Below are 12671 nucleotides of genomic sequence, written 5' to 3' on the forward strand. Positions count from 1 at the left end.
CCAAGCCCCTGAGCAAGCTGTTTGTGCTTTTGTTTTTATTTTTTCTTTTTGGCATAAAAGCCTAAAATGACATGTACAGTATGTTTTTTTCTTTTATTGCTCTTGGACATATGAGAATCTGTCATCTGTCAGAATGTGGAACAATGCCAAGACCCTGTGACCACTTTCGTTTTTCATTTTACTGTGTGATTTCAGTAGACAGCTGTAAAGAGGCTGTGCTCTGCCATGTAGGAACACACGTACAGTCCTAAGACTCACTAAGACTCAAGGAGGGTGTATACAGTTGATGCAGCTGGTAGTCACTGTTTTCCAATAGCACTGCAAGCTGCAGCAACACTCACTGCCCGCCCTGATGGAGCAACATGGCTGGCCGGTGCCTACATCTTCCCCGGGGGACGGTCTTGGAAGGTATTATGCGGATAACATGGAGCTATATGAGGGGTGTTCACTTGACTTTAGCATAAACATACTGACATCTAACCCCACCTCAATCCAATAGATTTATAACCTCACTGCCTCTACGCAGGGATCCTGGACCTATCTCCTCTCATCTGTTGTTGCTGATGTCCTGTGGGTGATGAACACATATTTCCAAAAAAAAAAAAAAAAAGTCACAGTCACTGACCTCTCTGGACCTGCCAAAATTAGAATACCCAGACTGTAACAAAGTTGAGCCGAATATGATGAGGCTGAAAATGAGAGGAGACAAAAATTCCAGCTGCTAATTTATAAAAAAAGTCTTGCATCCTGCAGGTGCAAACACACCCGGGCCATTTCCACATGCATTCCACTCATGTGGAATTCAACTCATGCGTCACCGTTTAAACATCTCCATTACACACCTTGGCAGCCACAGTGTAACGGGGCTGTTTTCAGGGCCCACCGGACCCCGTCTAAGAGACTGTAACAGCACCACCACCATCAATAACTGCTCCACCACGTGAGGACTGAATATTCAGTGTATCTATGTACTGAATATCTATAATAAGTAGCCTGAACGCATCTCTGCTAAACAGACAGCAGAGGACTTAAAAGTAGAGCAAAGATTTGCACATTATGCAAGCAAGACACAGAAATAGATATGCTTCAGACAGACAGATGGAGTGAGAGATGGTAGGGCTTGTTATTTCAGATTTAGTAGTTTGCACAATCAGTGCATCAGATATGTGGACATTGTTCAGCTCGTCAGAGAGGCACCAATTTATCCACACATGTATGTCAGGAGAGCAAAGTCCATGGAGCATTTGTCGCCGAGTCTACTTACCAAAAGTGAGACTAATAAAGCAGATGCCGAGAGGGTGAAGCTACCGCACATGATTTCCGCTGTCCACACTTGTCCCCGCAGGTTAAATTTCACGACGAGTGTATATCAGCCGCTATAACGCCAGTTCATTTATTCCAAATTCATGCGTGAAACCTCCTCGTTAGGTCGGGAGAATTTTGGGGAGGCTGAAAAATCCCAAACAGACGCGATGAGGGACAAAATCTGCCGCTCAAGTGTCATCAAACGAGAGACGAGTGGGTTTATCTCCGAGTTACCTGCGTCGGGATAAAAACCCCACCTTAAATCCCACTGCGATGTGATTGAAGCGCACAGGCAGTAAATGTAAAGCCGACATTGCCCAGAATCCAAAAAAAAAGAGAAGCTGAGGAGAGTCCGAGGGTCGTGTCCGAGACGTGTTCAGGGGGGTTAAAGCGTCAGTACGTGGTCGTATCGGGTCCCCTACCACCACAACCACCACCACCTCCTCCTCCTCTTCGTCGTCGTACAGGTTTGAAACGCAGAACAAGGCGGATTAAATTTACAATAAACCTCACGCTTGTTGCGAATTGCTGCTGAGATGGTGTCTAGTAGGAAAACTGCAGTCCGGGAGCTCTTTTTTTTTTAATTAATTTTGAGGCGATGGTTGCGCTCTTGGAAAAAAAAAAGCCTCTGGCGGTTGGCGTCAAATTCAGGCTTCAAGTCTGTCAAAAATCACGAAGGTCGAAAACTCTCCTGTCGACGGCAGTTTTCTAGTAATTGCAGCACTACGGCGCAGCTATCACGCCTCTTTCACAGGCAGTTGCTTGCCAATACTGTAAGACATTTGTTGTCATAACTTCCCCTGTCTGAAGCGCAATGAAGGAATCCCACCCATGCACTGTTAACCGTGTCTCCTCTTTCTCATCTAACACCTACTATGCGTACCCGTGCGAGCAATTAGTTTTCATCCATGACTTGGTCTTGTCCGCTCCTTCAACAAAGCAATGCGGTCGTTTTTCTGTCCGGGCGGGATGTGGAAGGTAATCTTGCCGCGTCCTAAAGAACAGGCAGCCTCGGAAAAATGCGCCTCTGCTCCTCATGCGGGCGTCCATCTGCGTAACAAGAGCCCGATATAAATGAATACACGTTGTCACGCCATGATGTCTGGAGCAGAGCCGAGCCAAGTGGCCAGTGGACTAATTCTTTGTATCAGAGGAAAGGACTGACACCTTTCATGGACAGCGCACCACTGCAGCAATGTGATGTCACTTGGGCTGCATTTAAAGCATATACCTTAGACGCCAAACTCTGAGTTTCTGTGCTCTGTGGTGAAGAAGAGAAGAACATAGTCGGCACAGAGAGGAGGCGCTGTGAGGTGTTTGTGATACTCCGAGATGGGCTGGTTGTTCATGGTCCAGCACAAGATACTGCAAAGGTAGAGGAGGGAGGTGGAGGTGGATGTGGAGGTGGGGTGTTGGGTCATTGCAACACGACATACACACACACACAAAAAAAAGATTACATTTCACCTCCTGTAGGCGTAAGGGACGTGTTTACTGCTCTGTGCTCCGGCTGTAATGAACACCCCTTTCATTCTCAGTCTTGAATGTCCCTCATGATAAAGCAGAGGCACAAATAACTTGACCACCCACATGTATCAGACAGCATCTCATGCATTACTTTGCAGTGTGACAAGCCCCCCCAGATCAATGGAAATAGGATATCTGGTGTATGGGAAAAATAAACATAAATATCCTCCCACCATAAAAACAATGGGTAATCCTCTCAGAATTGCGGATGAAAGCCAAAGACAGCCCATCCATCATCACAATGTGCAATATGCCTCTAAGAAGAGGATAACGTGTCTTGTTTTTGTGCATATTCATCCTCAAACGTATTGTGTGCCTGCATGCAGGCCACAGGACAAGAGTTAAAGAGAAGGAATTCTGCTGGACTTGACAAATCCTGTCAAATCCGACTGATGTGGCTGCAGGAGCATCACACGCGTCGCACAGCAAAGTGGATATTAGAGACTTTAAAAGAAAGACTGAATTCACCTTTAAAGTACAGCTGATTTACAAGAAGTGCATCTGCTGTGAGCTGAATTAATTGGCCATAAAATGTACCCCATCGTATGGGAAAATTTAAGATATAATGAAAATATCACACATAAAGGGTCTCAAATATAATGCTATAATAATGTTGGAATGTTAAGAAATAAAAGTACCATTTATAACAAGGTTAGCACACATTACAGAGTACCACAGGTGCACTCCGCTTAAAAAAAAAGCATACAGGAATAGGAAAACTCTACAGAAATATTTCTTTTTCTTGCACATAATTTTATAATAAAGTCAGTTTCACATCATCTGAGTTTCACTGCTGCAACATGACGGGTGTCATAATTAGCTCATATGCAACTCACTGTACAATAGCAGCAGCCTGTTGTAATTAAAGGGCGGTTCATAATGGGTGGAGCACCTCTGGGGCATTTTAAATGGATCCCTGAATGTGACACAAACTCATTTGGGGAGACTCATGCACTCGCAAGAAGCACACATCCTGTTTTGAGGGACAATGTATCTATCAAAAACAGGTAACTCAACAAATATTCACCTTTATAATTAACAGGGCTTTTAGATTTACATCCAAATGCACCCTCAGACTAAGGTAGGAAAACTTCAATGTGCCAAAAAGCGTGAGTTTAAGCTTCATTATATGATTGCTCTCAGCCCCGATCTGAATGAGCATGTGTGTTCATGAGGTTGGTGAGCGCATAGGACACATGCAGCGAATACTGATGAAAATTGAAAAGGAGCCATGAAGGAAGCCAATCTGCAATTTATATCAGGCAGCCCTCCATGGGGCAAAGCTCTGTCGCACAGTAATGCACTGTAAAAGTGATTGATTAGCACGATATTGAGAGATTGTCCGTTTAACTGTCTTCACTCGCCCAAGTGATGAAATTACTGCACACTAGTCTTTGAAAGCATAATAGCAGATTAGGTCAATGTGTTCCATCCACTCTAATAAGGCAACTTACCACTCCCTAAAGTGCAAAACATAAGAGGGAGGTCTGCACTCCGATCAAGCACACACATCGCCCAGCCGCTGATTCACCCTCAGAGGGTGTGCTTAATAACTAGGAACACTTTACATCCTGAGGTTGTGCACAGTCTTTGTGTGTGTGTGTGCGTCCACCTCAAAAATGCCATTTTTGTCAAAACAAAGTTGTCCTTGTCGCTGTTTTAACAAATTGCTCAAATCAATTTCCATTAAGGTCAGTGAAATTCCCAATTTCTTCTCCCAGGCTGAGCCCAAAGGACCTATAATGTGATGCTCCATCAGTTCATGTCAGTGAATGCTCTCGCACGTGTGTGTGTGTGTGTGTGTGTACTTTGAATTGGGATTATAATTAGTGCAGTGACAGAGTCAATAAAATTCTGCCTATGGGAACAGCAGCATCATTGCAGTGTATGGTTCTCTATAGTGGATTAGAGCAGCCTTGTTTATACCACTGAATCACCTTGTACATTAGCACTCTCTCTCTCTCTCTCTCTCACAGTGCAAAAAAACGTTCCCCTTAATGTGCTCTGAACTCTCCATCTTACCATCAAATGCGGAAGCACTGTAGATGTGATTTCCACTGTAAGGTTCTTTAATTGACTCATCAGTGGTCCCTTTTTTTTCACAGGTATGTGTACAAAGCAGAATGTTTCAGCAGAGATCCTCTACTGTGGAACCATCTTCCAGTTTCGGTCCGGGAGGTGGACACCATCTCTACAGTAGACTTTCCTGTTTGATAAAGCTTATAGTTAGGGCTGGCCTAGGTTATGCTGCTATAGACTTAGACTGCCGGGGGCCCTCCCATGACGCACTGAGCTCTTTCTTCCTCTCTCTCTCCTTCTGCACACATTTATGTCCCATTAATGCATATCACTAACCCAACTTCTTCCCTGGAGTCCTTGTGCTTTCTCGTCTCGCAGGTTCCCATGGATCGTGGTTGGAGCTCCTGCTGCGGTCCTGCTCGAAACTCACTGCAATTACTACTGTTTAGTCATAATCTATTTTAATTCTGTTACTACTCTGCACAGCTACTATCATTATTACTGTTACTAATACTGCTATCATAACCACCGTAGTACCTCCTGTATACTTCATTATCATTATCTACAGTTCCAGTATTTCAAGTATTATTACTGCTGCTATGCATCTCTGCTTGTGTGCTCCTTCTCTCACGCCCCACCTCCCTCTCCCTCTCTCTCCTTGTCTGTCTCTCTCTCTCTCTCTCTCCCTCTCTCTCTCTCTCTCTCTCTCTCTCAACCCAACCGGTCAAGGCAGATGGCCGCCCATCTTGAGTCAGGGTCTGCTCCAAGGTTTCTGCCTTCTAAAAGACAGTTTTTCCTTGCCACTGTTGCCAAGTGCTTGCTCAAGGGGGAATGTTGGGCTCTCTGTATTACAATTTAATTAAAGAGTTTGGTCTAGACCTGCTCTAATTGGAAAGTGTCACGAGATAACTTTTGTTGTGAATTGGCGCTATATAAATAAACTGAATTGAATTGAATCAGCCTGTATGGGGTTCATACAGTACACACATGCACTGTATGTGCGTCTTTGATTCAAGCAGTTTGGTACCAATTAAAAGAAAATGACGCAAAACTGAGAAGAAGTGTTCCTTCGGTTGGTTATGATACAAGTCGGTCATGCTTTCATATCCACTGCAGCTCTTGGTCTGCTCTGTGCTAAATACAGCAAGTGCTACTTACAGACTTTAAGGGATCTTCAATGTGTCCTCGTATGGGAAATCTTAAGGATAGACATGGGCCATCTGGAAAAGTGTGAGGTACAGCTCACTCACAGGCAATCCCCTGAGTTTGGCTTTAAGCCTGAAGTTATAAAAAGGCTCCTGCTGCTCTTTAGGAACAACAGACAAAGCTTTGAGTGTGCAGACAAACAGCTGCAAAAGCTTTCTCCAGTATTACAAGACACACTGTAGAGGCAAAAATATTGATATTGGCCTGCTTTTTCACGGGGTGGGCTCAGCCCCTTAGTTCCAGTGAATGGAAAATCTTAATGCTTCAGTATACCAAGACATTTTGAACAATGCTATGCTTCCAACTTTGTGGAAACACTTTGGGGAAGGTCTTTTTATGTTCCAGCATGACTGTGCCCCAGTGCACAAAGCAAAGCAAACTCATCCATGGCTCATCCAGCCATGGATGAGTTTGGTGTGGAAGAACTTGACTGGCCCACACAGAGCCCTGACCTCAATCCCAATGAGTGCCAATACTTTTGGCCATATAGTGTAACCTGTATGGTTAATTCTCAGGGACAACCACTTTAGATGCCAGTGTAACCTTTAAAAAAACATTACAAATAGACTCACCAAGTGTAATTAAGGATCAGACACTGTACTATATTAAAACAACAGAAGGATATGTTTAAATAACAGGTCCCCCTTTTATTCATCTTGGGTGTAGACTTTTGAAAAGGAAAGATCCAAAAGGTCTCTCTTTTTCTTTTCTAATGAAATTTAAATCACCTCCTCCCGGACTGGGAGACACCTCTTCAATGGCAATAAAAGAAAAAGCAGACAAAGGATGTCTGGCCTCTTTAAAGAGGCTTTCTCCATGATTTTTGACAACCTCTCTCTTAATGGAGCTCCTGCAGTAATTCAGGATTTCAAAGAGCACTCTGTTTCACTTTCCATGAGGGCATGAAATCATCCATCACATTTGTTGTTTTACAGTTGATGAATCTCTGCATGCCTTCAGTCTTGGAAGAGTATTCTGTATTTCTTGTATGTGGTCAATTAAGACTTGGCATCTCAGATACTGCTGAATATCTTTATTGCTGACTGCAAATTATCATGAAACTCAGATGAAGGTTTTCACATCAAAGTTGTCAGTCTTGTTCTTCAAGAGCAGCTGCAATTTTTTATCTTTAGAGGAGCTGCAAGGTTATGACAGTTGTGTTTTTCCCCTTTGAACACAAAGATACACGTCAGTTCAGACTGGTTGCAGACAGCAAGTGAGAATTTGTCAAAGTAAACTTATATGTAAGAATACAAAATCCACGTTAACAAAATGCATACTACACCTGGACTGCAATCTGTAGTCGAGGCACTGGCACCAACTGTATACAGCTATGATTTTAATTTATGAATTTCATAATTTAATTAACTGATAAATGGCCTTGCAGTGACTAATAATCCCAACAATGTCACAATATTTATTTTATACATATAATTTTTTTGCAACAAACTTAAAATACTGACATTGTCACCACCTCATCAACATGCCACATTCATTATCATCGTCCTCCTCTTTTGGTCGCCATGAACTCTTGAGGGGAATATCTGACTTTGTAGCTGCTAAAAGCTCTGCTTTGTTCACAGGCCAGCTGCTATCTCTCCGTCTGCCATTGGGCTCTGGGCACAGTGGGTTTGATCAAAGCTAAAAAACAGTTATCAACTGTCACTGACAACGGGTGTGAAGGAATCCAAACAGCTAAGCTGTGAGTCGTAAAACCAAAACAATGAGCTGAAAGACCCTAAACCACTCATAGAGCTGAGAGACACTGCAGTCGGGGAAAGCAGCTACTTTCACATTACACATCCATTGTAAGTGCAAAAATATCAGTTAGTGCTGCTCTAAAATACTGTTTGGATTGCAGGTATTAACTATGAACCAGCTTATCCTTACTCAAAACAAAAGAAGTCAATGTGTCTCTCTGGACTCTTGATGGACCAGACGGGTATTTGGGAAGTCAGGCACATGCAGTACATCTACAATTCAGAGGAAACTATTTTGAGAAATATTAGCAAGTTCAGTTTAGAATTTCTATATAAAGCCTGTAATGTTTTTGTGCATACAGATGTTACCCTCTAAGATCTGTGTGCATGCTGTGGCTGAGATGCCCATGATTTCAACCACTGCCTCTGATGGAGACTCCACAGTCCTGCCGAGAGCAATTTCAAACCACATATTTCTTTCTGTTGTGTATGCATTCAAACAGAATTAATTCAACATAAATCCAGCAGAAGGTGTGCGGCAGAACATTACTTCTTTCATTCTCAGTGTATGGTTTTGACCCCCCCAGCCCCAACCACTCCTACCATCACCACCAATCTATTTTTATATTATGCACTAATTTTGTCCCAAATTGATTCAAAGCGATTTTGTCTGTGAAGTAAGCAGACAAGAAAAATGAGAATTGCTATCTCAGGAAGAAAACAAAACAAAAAAAAAAAGCAGCAGATTTTTCAAGGTACCATGGCAACAGAGCATTCAAAAGAAATTTGATGAGAACAGCAGGCAAAGAGAGGCTGATTACAAGGGAGACAATTTGTTACTGCTGTTGCAAGAGCAACAGAGTCTGATTGCGTGTGCACACACACACACACACACACACACAAGTATTATGTCGTATTCTTTATCAGGATCACTGTGCAAAAACACTTTCTGTCCTATCATGGCCCTCGAGTCAGGAGACGAGTGACAGCGACAGCAGCATGAAGGGCTAAGTCTAGAGTGCTGTTGCAACAAGGCTAGTTTAGCAGCTAAAGCGTTGGCATAGTGATGCAAGGTGGGTCCAGCTTTGACTGGCAGCGCAGCAGAATGAGTACCAGACATGCAGTGGGCGTATACTTTAGAGAGAAAAAAAAAAACCTGAGAAACTCCATTTAAAATCACACAAGAGGAAGTGGCAATCAGCACGGCGCTGCAGCTGTCTGTCTTTGGAGGCTATTCTCGCTCCCCAATCTCACTCTCCAGTGCTCAGCAAACAGACCACCGTCCTGACAAACATAATCACTCACGACACAGATTCAGAGAGCATCTGTCAGTGTGTGTGTGTGTGTGTGTGTGGGGGGGGGGGGGGGGGGGGATCACTCAGTTAAATTTTTTTGTGCTGAATACATAACTTTGGGCAGCACATTATTCAGTGATGACTGTTCTGCAAAAGGTCCCATCATCAGGAACTTTAACGGAAAGCACTGAGTACATTTGGTATGTGCACTTGCAGATAAACTCAAAGAGAATCACTGATGCCATTTAAGTTGAATGAATACTCATATCTGATGTTCTACACAAAAAATTAAGACATATGTCACATAATCATCATCATTATATTGTATGTTTTACATTAGCTTTCATAATGCTTGACATCTTAATTAGATTATATAAAACGTCATCAGAAAGATCAAGTACATCAAGGTCTGTGATCAGATTTCTTTCCTTATTATTGAGCTCAAATTTAGGAAGCTTATCAAAGTTCTATTGCTGTTAGAGTCACAGTATTCAAGCATTTCTTCTGTAAGTCATGATGTTGTCTAATCAAAATGACAGCATCCAATCACAGTGAAATCCCCCCGCGCAGAAATGAGTTTCAGAGTCAGTGAAAGGACATCTGACAAGATGGATCTGGAGGCTGCCATTGTGTGAGCTCATGTAGGTGAGTTTCAAGGCTCCACATCACAGTTTTGTGCTGTAAAAGAGATGGGTGGTAAGGTTCAGTGGGTGTATGGAATAGAGGATACCAAGGCTGAGATGAAAGGAGAATGCAGGCTAACACACAGTCAATGGATGGCAGTGACTAAAGGCCCTACCTGAGCGCAGCAGTGCCACAGTGCAACCCTCATCTCCCCTTCTAGGGCTGGCTCTGATAGAGTGTGTTATCAGCGCAGACAGGCAGGCTAAATCACTGGTCGAGAAAAGGTTAGAGCTACTGGTCTGCTACTTCACCCGCGAGGGCAGGCGGGTGAATGTCAAAGCTGCCTGAATCACAGGGGAACACTCCGGGGCAGAGGGTGAGTCAACCCCCAGGGCAGGCGCTGATTTATGCATTACTTATGTTCAATGGTGCAACACAATATTAAACTGAGCAGCTCCCTGATAAGCAATATGAACTCTACAGAGATCACATGGTGTGATCTTAGCTTTATTTTTTTTTTGTCGAGTTGTTCAAGCGGAAGCCCAAGCTCTAACACCGAATTTGCCACATAAACCAGACGAGCAGCAGAAGTGAAGAGGCCTGGGCTGTGCCGAAGACACGCTGGAAGCAAAGGAATCACACAAAGCGACCCTGTGCGCATCTCACCCATTGCTGTGGGCCTCGTTATACTCGCAGGTTAGCCAGTAGCTTCCCTTATTAGCAAACACTGTGTACAGTAAATGAATCCAAACTTCAACGGGAGCTGCAGTATTGGTTCCATCTGTCGCATCGCTTATCTGTATGGTCCCTCATTGATAAACAAATGAATAAAGGAGCAGCCTATGATTTTCCCTCATGTTTTCATTTCATCCAATGCGGGTAAAGCTGGTAAGTTTTTGACCCACCACTACAATTTTTTTTCATTGCTGGTCAGCCTTGTCAGGGTCTCCTGCTGTGTGTAAGAGGCAATTCACTCAGCCCACACTTTGAAAATGAACAGGGACACGTGATGTTGCGCCACGCTCAGTGGGTTTTCACCCTCAACAGATGCTGGTGTTCCAACCCATAAGACACATATAACGCAACCTGGAAATTCACGTTGTTTTAACAATCAGCTGCCTTGATTTCAGTATATTTTTTCTCATGATTTGGCCTCCTACATCACATTATTTGCCTTGAGGATCCACACTCATTTTTCCTTCTGTGTTTTCTTGTTAGGTCTCAGTGGAGAAAACAAATTGTAAATACACAATGTCTTGTTTCCACCTGGCACTTAGAGTAGATCTGGGACTTGGCTATAATTGAGACTATGCAGGCTTCCATTAATACAGCTGTCCAACAGGGAGGCAGCCTGTTCAGGCTTTTCTGTGTACTGTATTTGCCATTAAAAGAAGCTCTCAACACACACACACACACACACACACGCACACAGGAAACCTTGCTTAATATTATTGGTTTTAAGCTTACTGTTTTTTCTCACGGGGCATGCTTTTGTTTGGGCATCTTGCAAGTCATGCAAAATGCAAGTTTGGGAGCAGCTGTTCTGTTGACAAACTTGTTATTATAAACTGGAATAGCGACTGTGGTGTATTCACAGGCTGACTGCGACGACACACACACTTTCTCTCTCTCTCTCTCTCTCTACTCTACATCGACAGTCCTTTATCCGTAAATCCCTCAGTTGGACAATAGTGCTTCAGGTTAAACAGCTGTTGTTGCTCTTTCTGCGCAGGAGTCAAGTGTATGTGCAGGAAGTGAGAGAGGGAGGTCGAGTCTGGAGTCGAGCCTTGGGCGTGTGCAGTTCTGCAACTTCAATAGATAACACTAAGTATGCTCAGCATTTTGGCCCAAGGCTCGTTTTTTCTCTCACTCTCTCTCACTTTCCTGTCACTGTCATTTTACACAGACTTGTGATAGAAGCCGTTTGCTGTGATACCCCATTAATTTCCCCAGAGGCTGATCATCCAATATTCAATAGCTACTGTTATGCAGCACCAGCTGTGGATAAAGCTACCGATGGCTGCTCTCAATGACCAATATCGTCAGAGCTCAAAACAATCTCTGTTAGGGGATCACAAGATCAGAGTAAGACATGAAAAATAACGTTGTTTTCTCATCCATTCTCTCCCTGTTGTCAGTTTGGCTGTCTAGCTGTAATAAACAAAATACGGTCACTCTATATTAATATACATGGAGAAAAAAAATGTAAAGTGACTCCATTACTGAGTGAAATACAGACTGTGGCACATTTTAATGCGCTGATATTTCCCAATGCATATGTTTATCAAGGTGACATCTTTATGGCGGACGTGATGTCCTTTCAAAACGCTCAATATGCCACAGGAAACACAGGCGGACATGGCTGCATTGATCATTTCCTCAACCGAGTGCATATGTGTTAGATAGATAGTGTTAAAAAAAAGGCTGCAGCTGTTAAAACAGTTCAAGAAAGTTGCATGCCCAGTCGCAGCTGTTACCAATTTATTTTTTAAATAGAAGATGCAGAGTTCCAGTTTCTCCTGACGGATGAATTTCTTACTGGGCCGTGTTAAGAAAGCAGCCAAACTCTGCCTCTCTGTAAAAGAGAGGGTGAACAGCTTTAAAGACTCATGCTTGTTAGTGTCTTTACAGTATACATTCACTGGTAAAGGATGCCAGTGTAAAGAACGAGGGGGAAGATCAATTGCTCTTTAATCCTGTTTTCGTTTAACCGCATAGGGACTCTTTTGAGCAATTAACGCTGGCAATGACAGCATGAGACAGCATGAAATCTCCTAAATGCTGAGGAGACATGACAGCGCTGAAATCACTGCATCTGTCCAGAAACACAGACATGAAAACAATTGAAACTACGTGTGATTCAAATGACTTCGTAACGGGTGGAAGGGCAATGTCCCGGCAGCAGTGCTGCCTCCCAGATATCATGTTTGTACTAAACGCTTTTGCTGAGTATATTTAGAAACAAAAAGGAAGTGCTGTTTTTGTGCCTCTAGAG

At 43.2% G+C, this 12671-nt stretch overlaps 1 protein-coding gene across 4 annotated transcripts in view; it reads right to left on the reverse strand.

The window, feature by feature from the left end:
- Positions 1 to 12671, reverse strand: part of lrfn1 (leucine rich repeat and fibronectin type III domain containing 1) — a 149514-nt gene that overhangs the window by 93729 nt on the left and 43114 nt on the right. Inside the window, exon 1 of one of the 4 annotated variants that reach the window (XM_046389432.1) lies at positions 1265 to 2651. The exons of the other annotated variants lie outside the window; for them this stretch is intronic. The gene's annotated coding sequence lies outside the window, so the exon portion shown is untranslated. Of the gene's footprint in view, positions 1 to 1264; positions 2652 to 12671 lie in introns of those variants that run through there. 4 annotated transcript variants of the gene reach the window in all.

Source organism: Scatophagus argus, chromosome 5 (genome assembly GCF_020382885.2).
Source record: "Scatophagus argus isolate fScaArg1 chromosome 5, fScaArg1.pri, whole genome shotgun sequence".
Taxonomy (NCBI): Eukaryota; Metazoa; Chordata; class Actinopteri; family Scatophagidae; genus Scatophagus; species Scatophagus argus.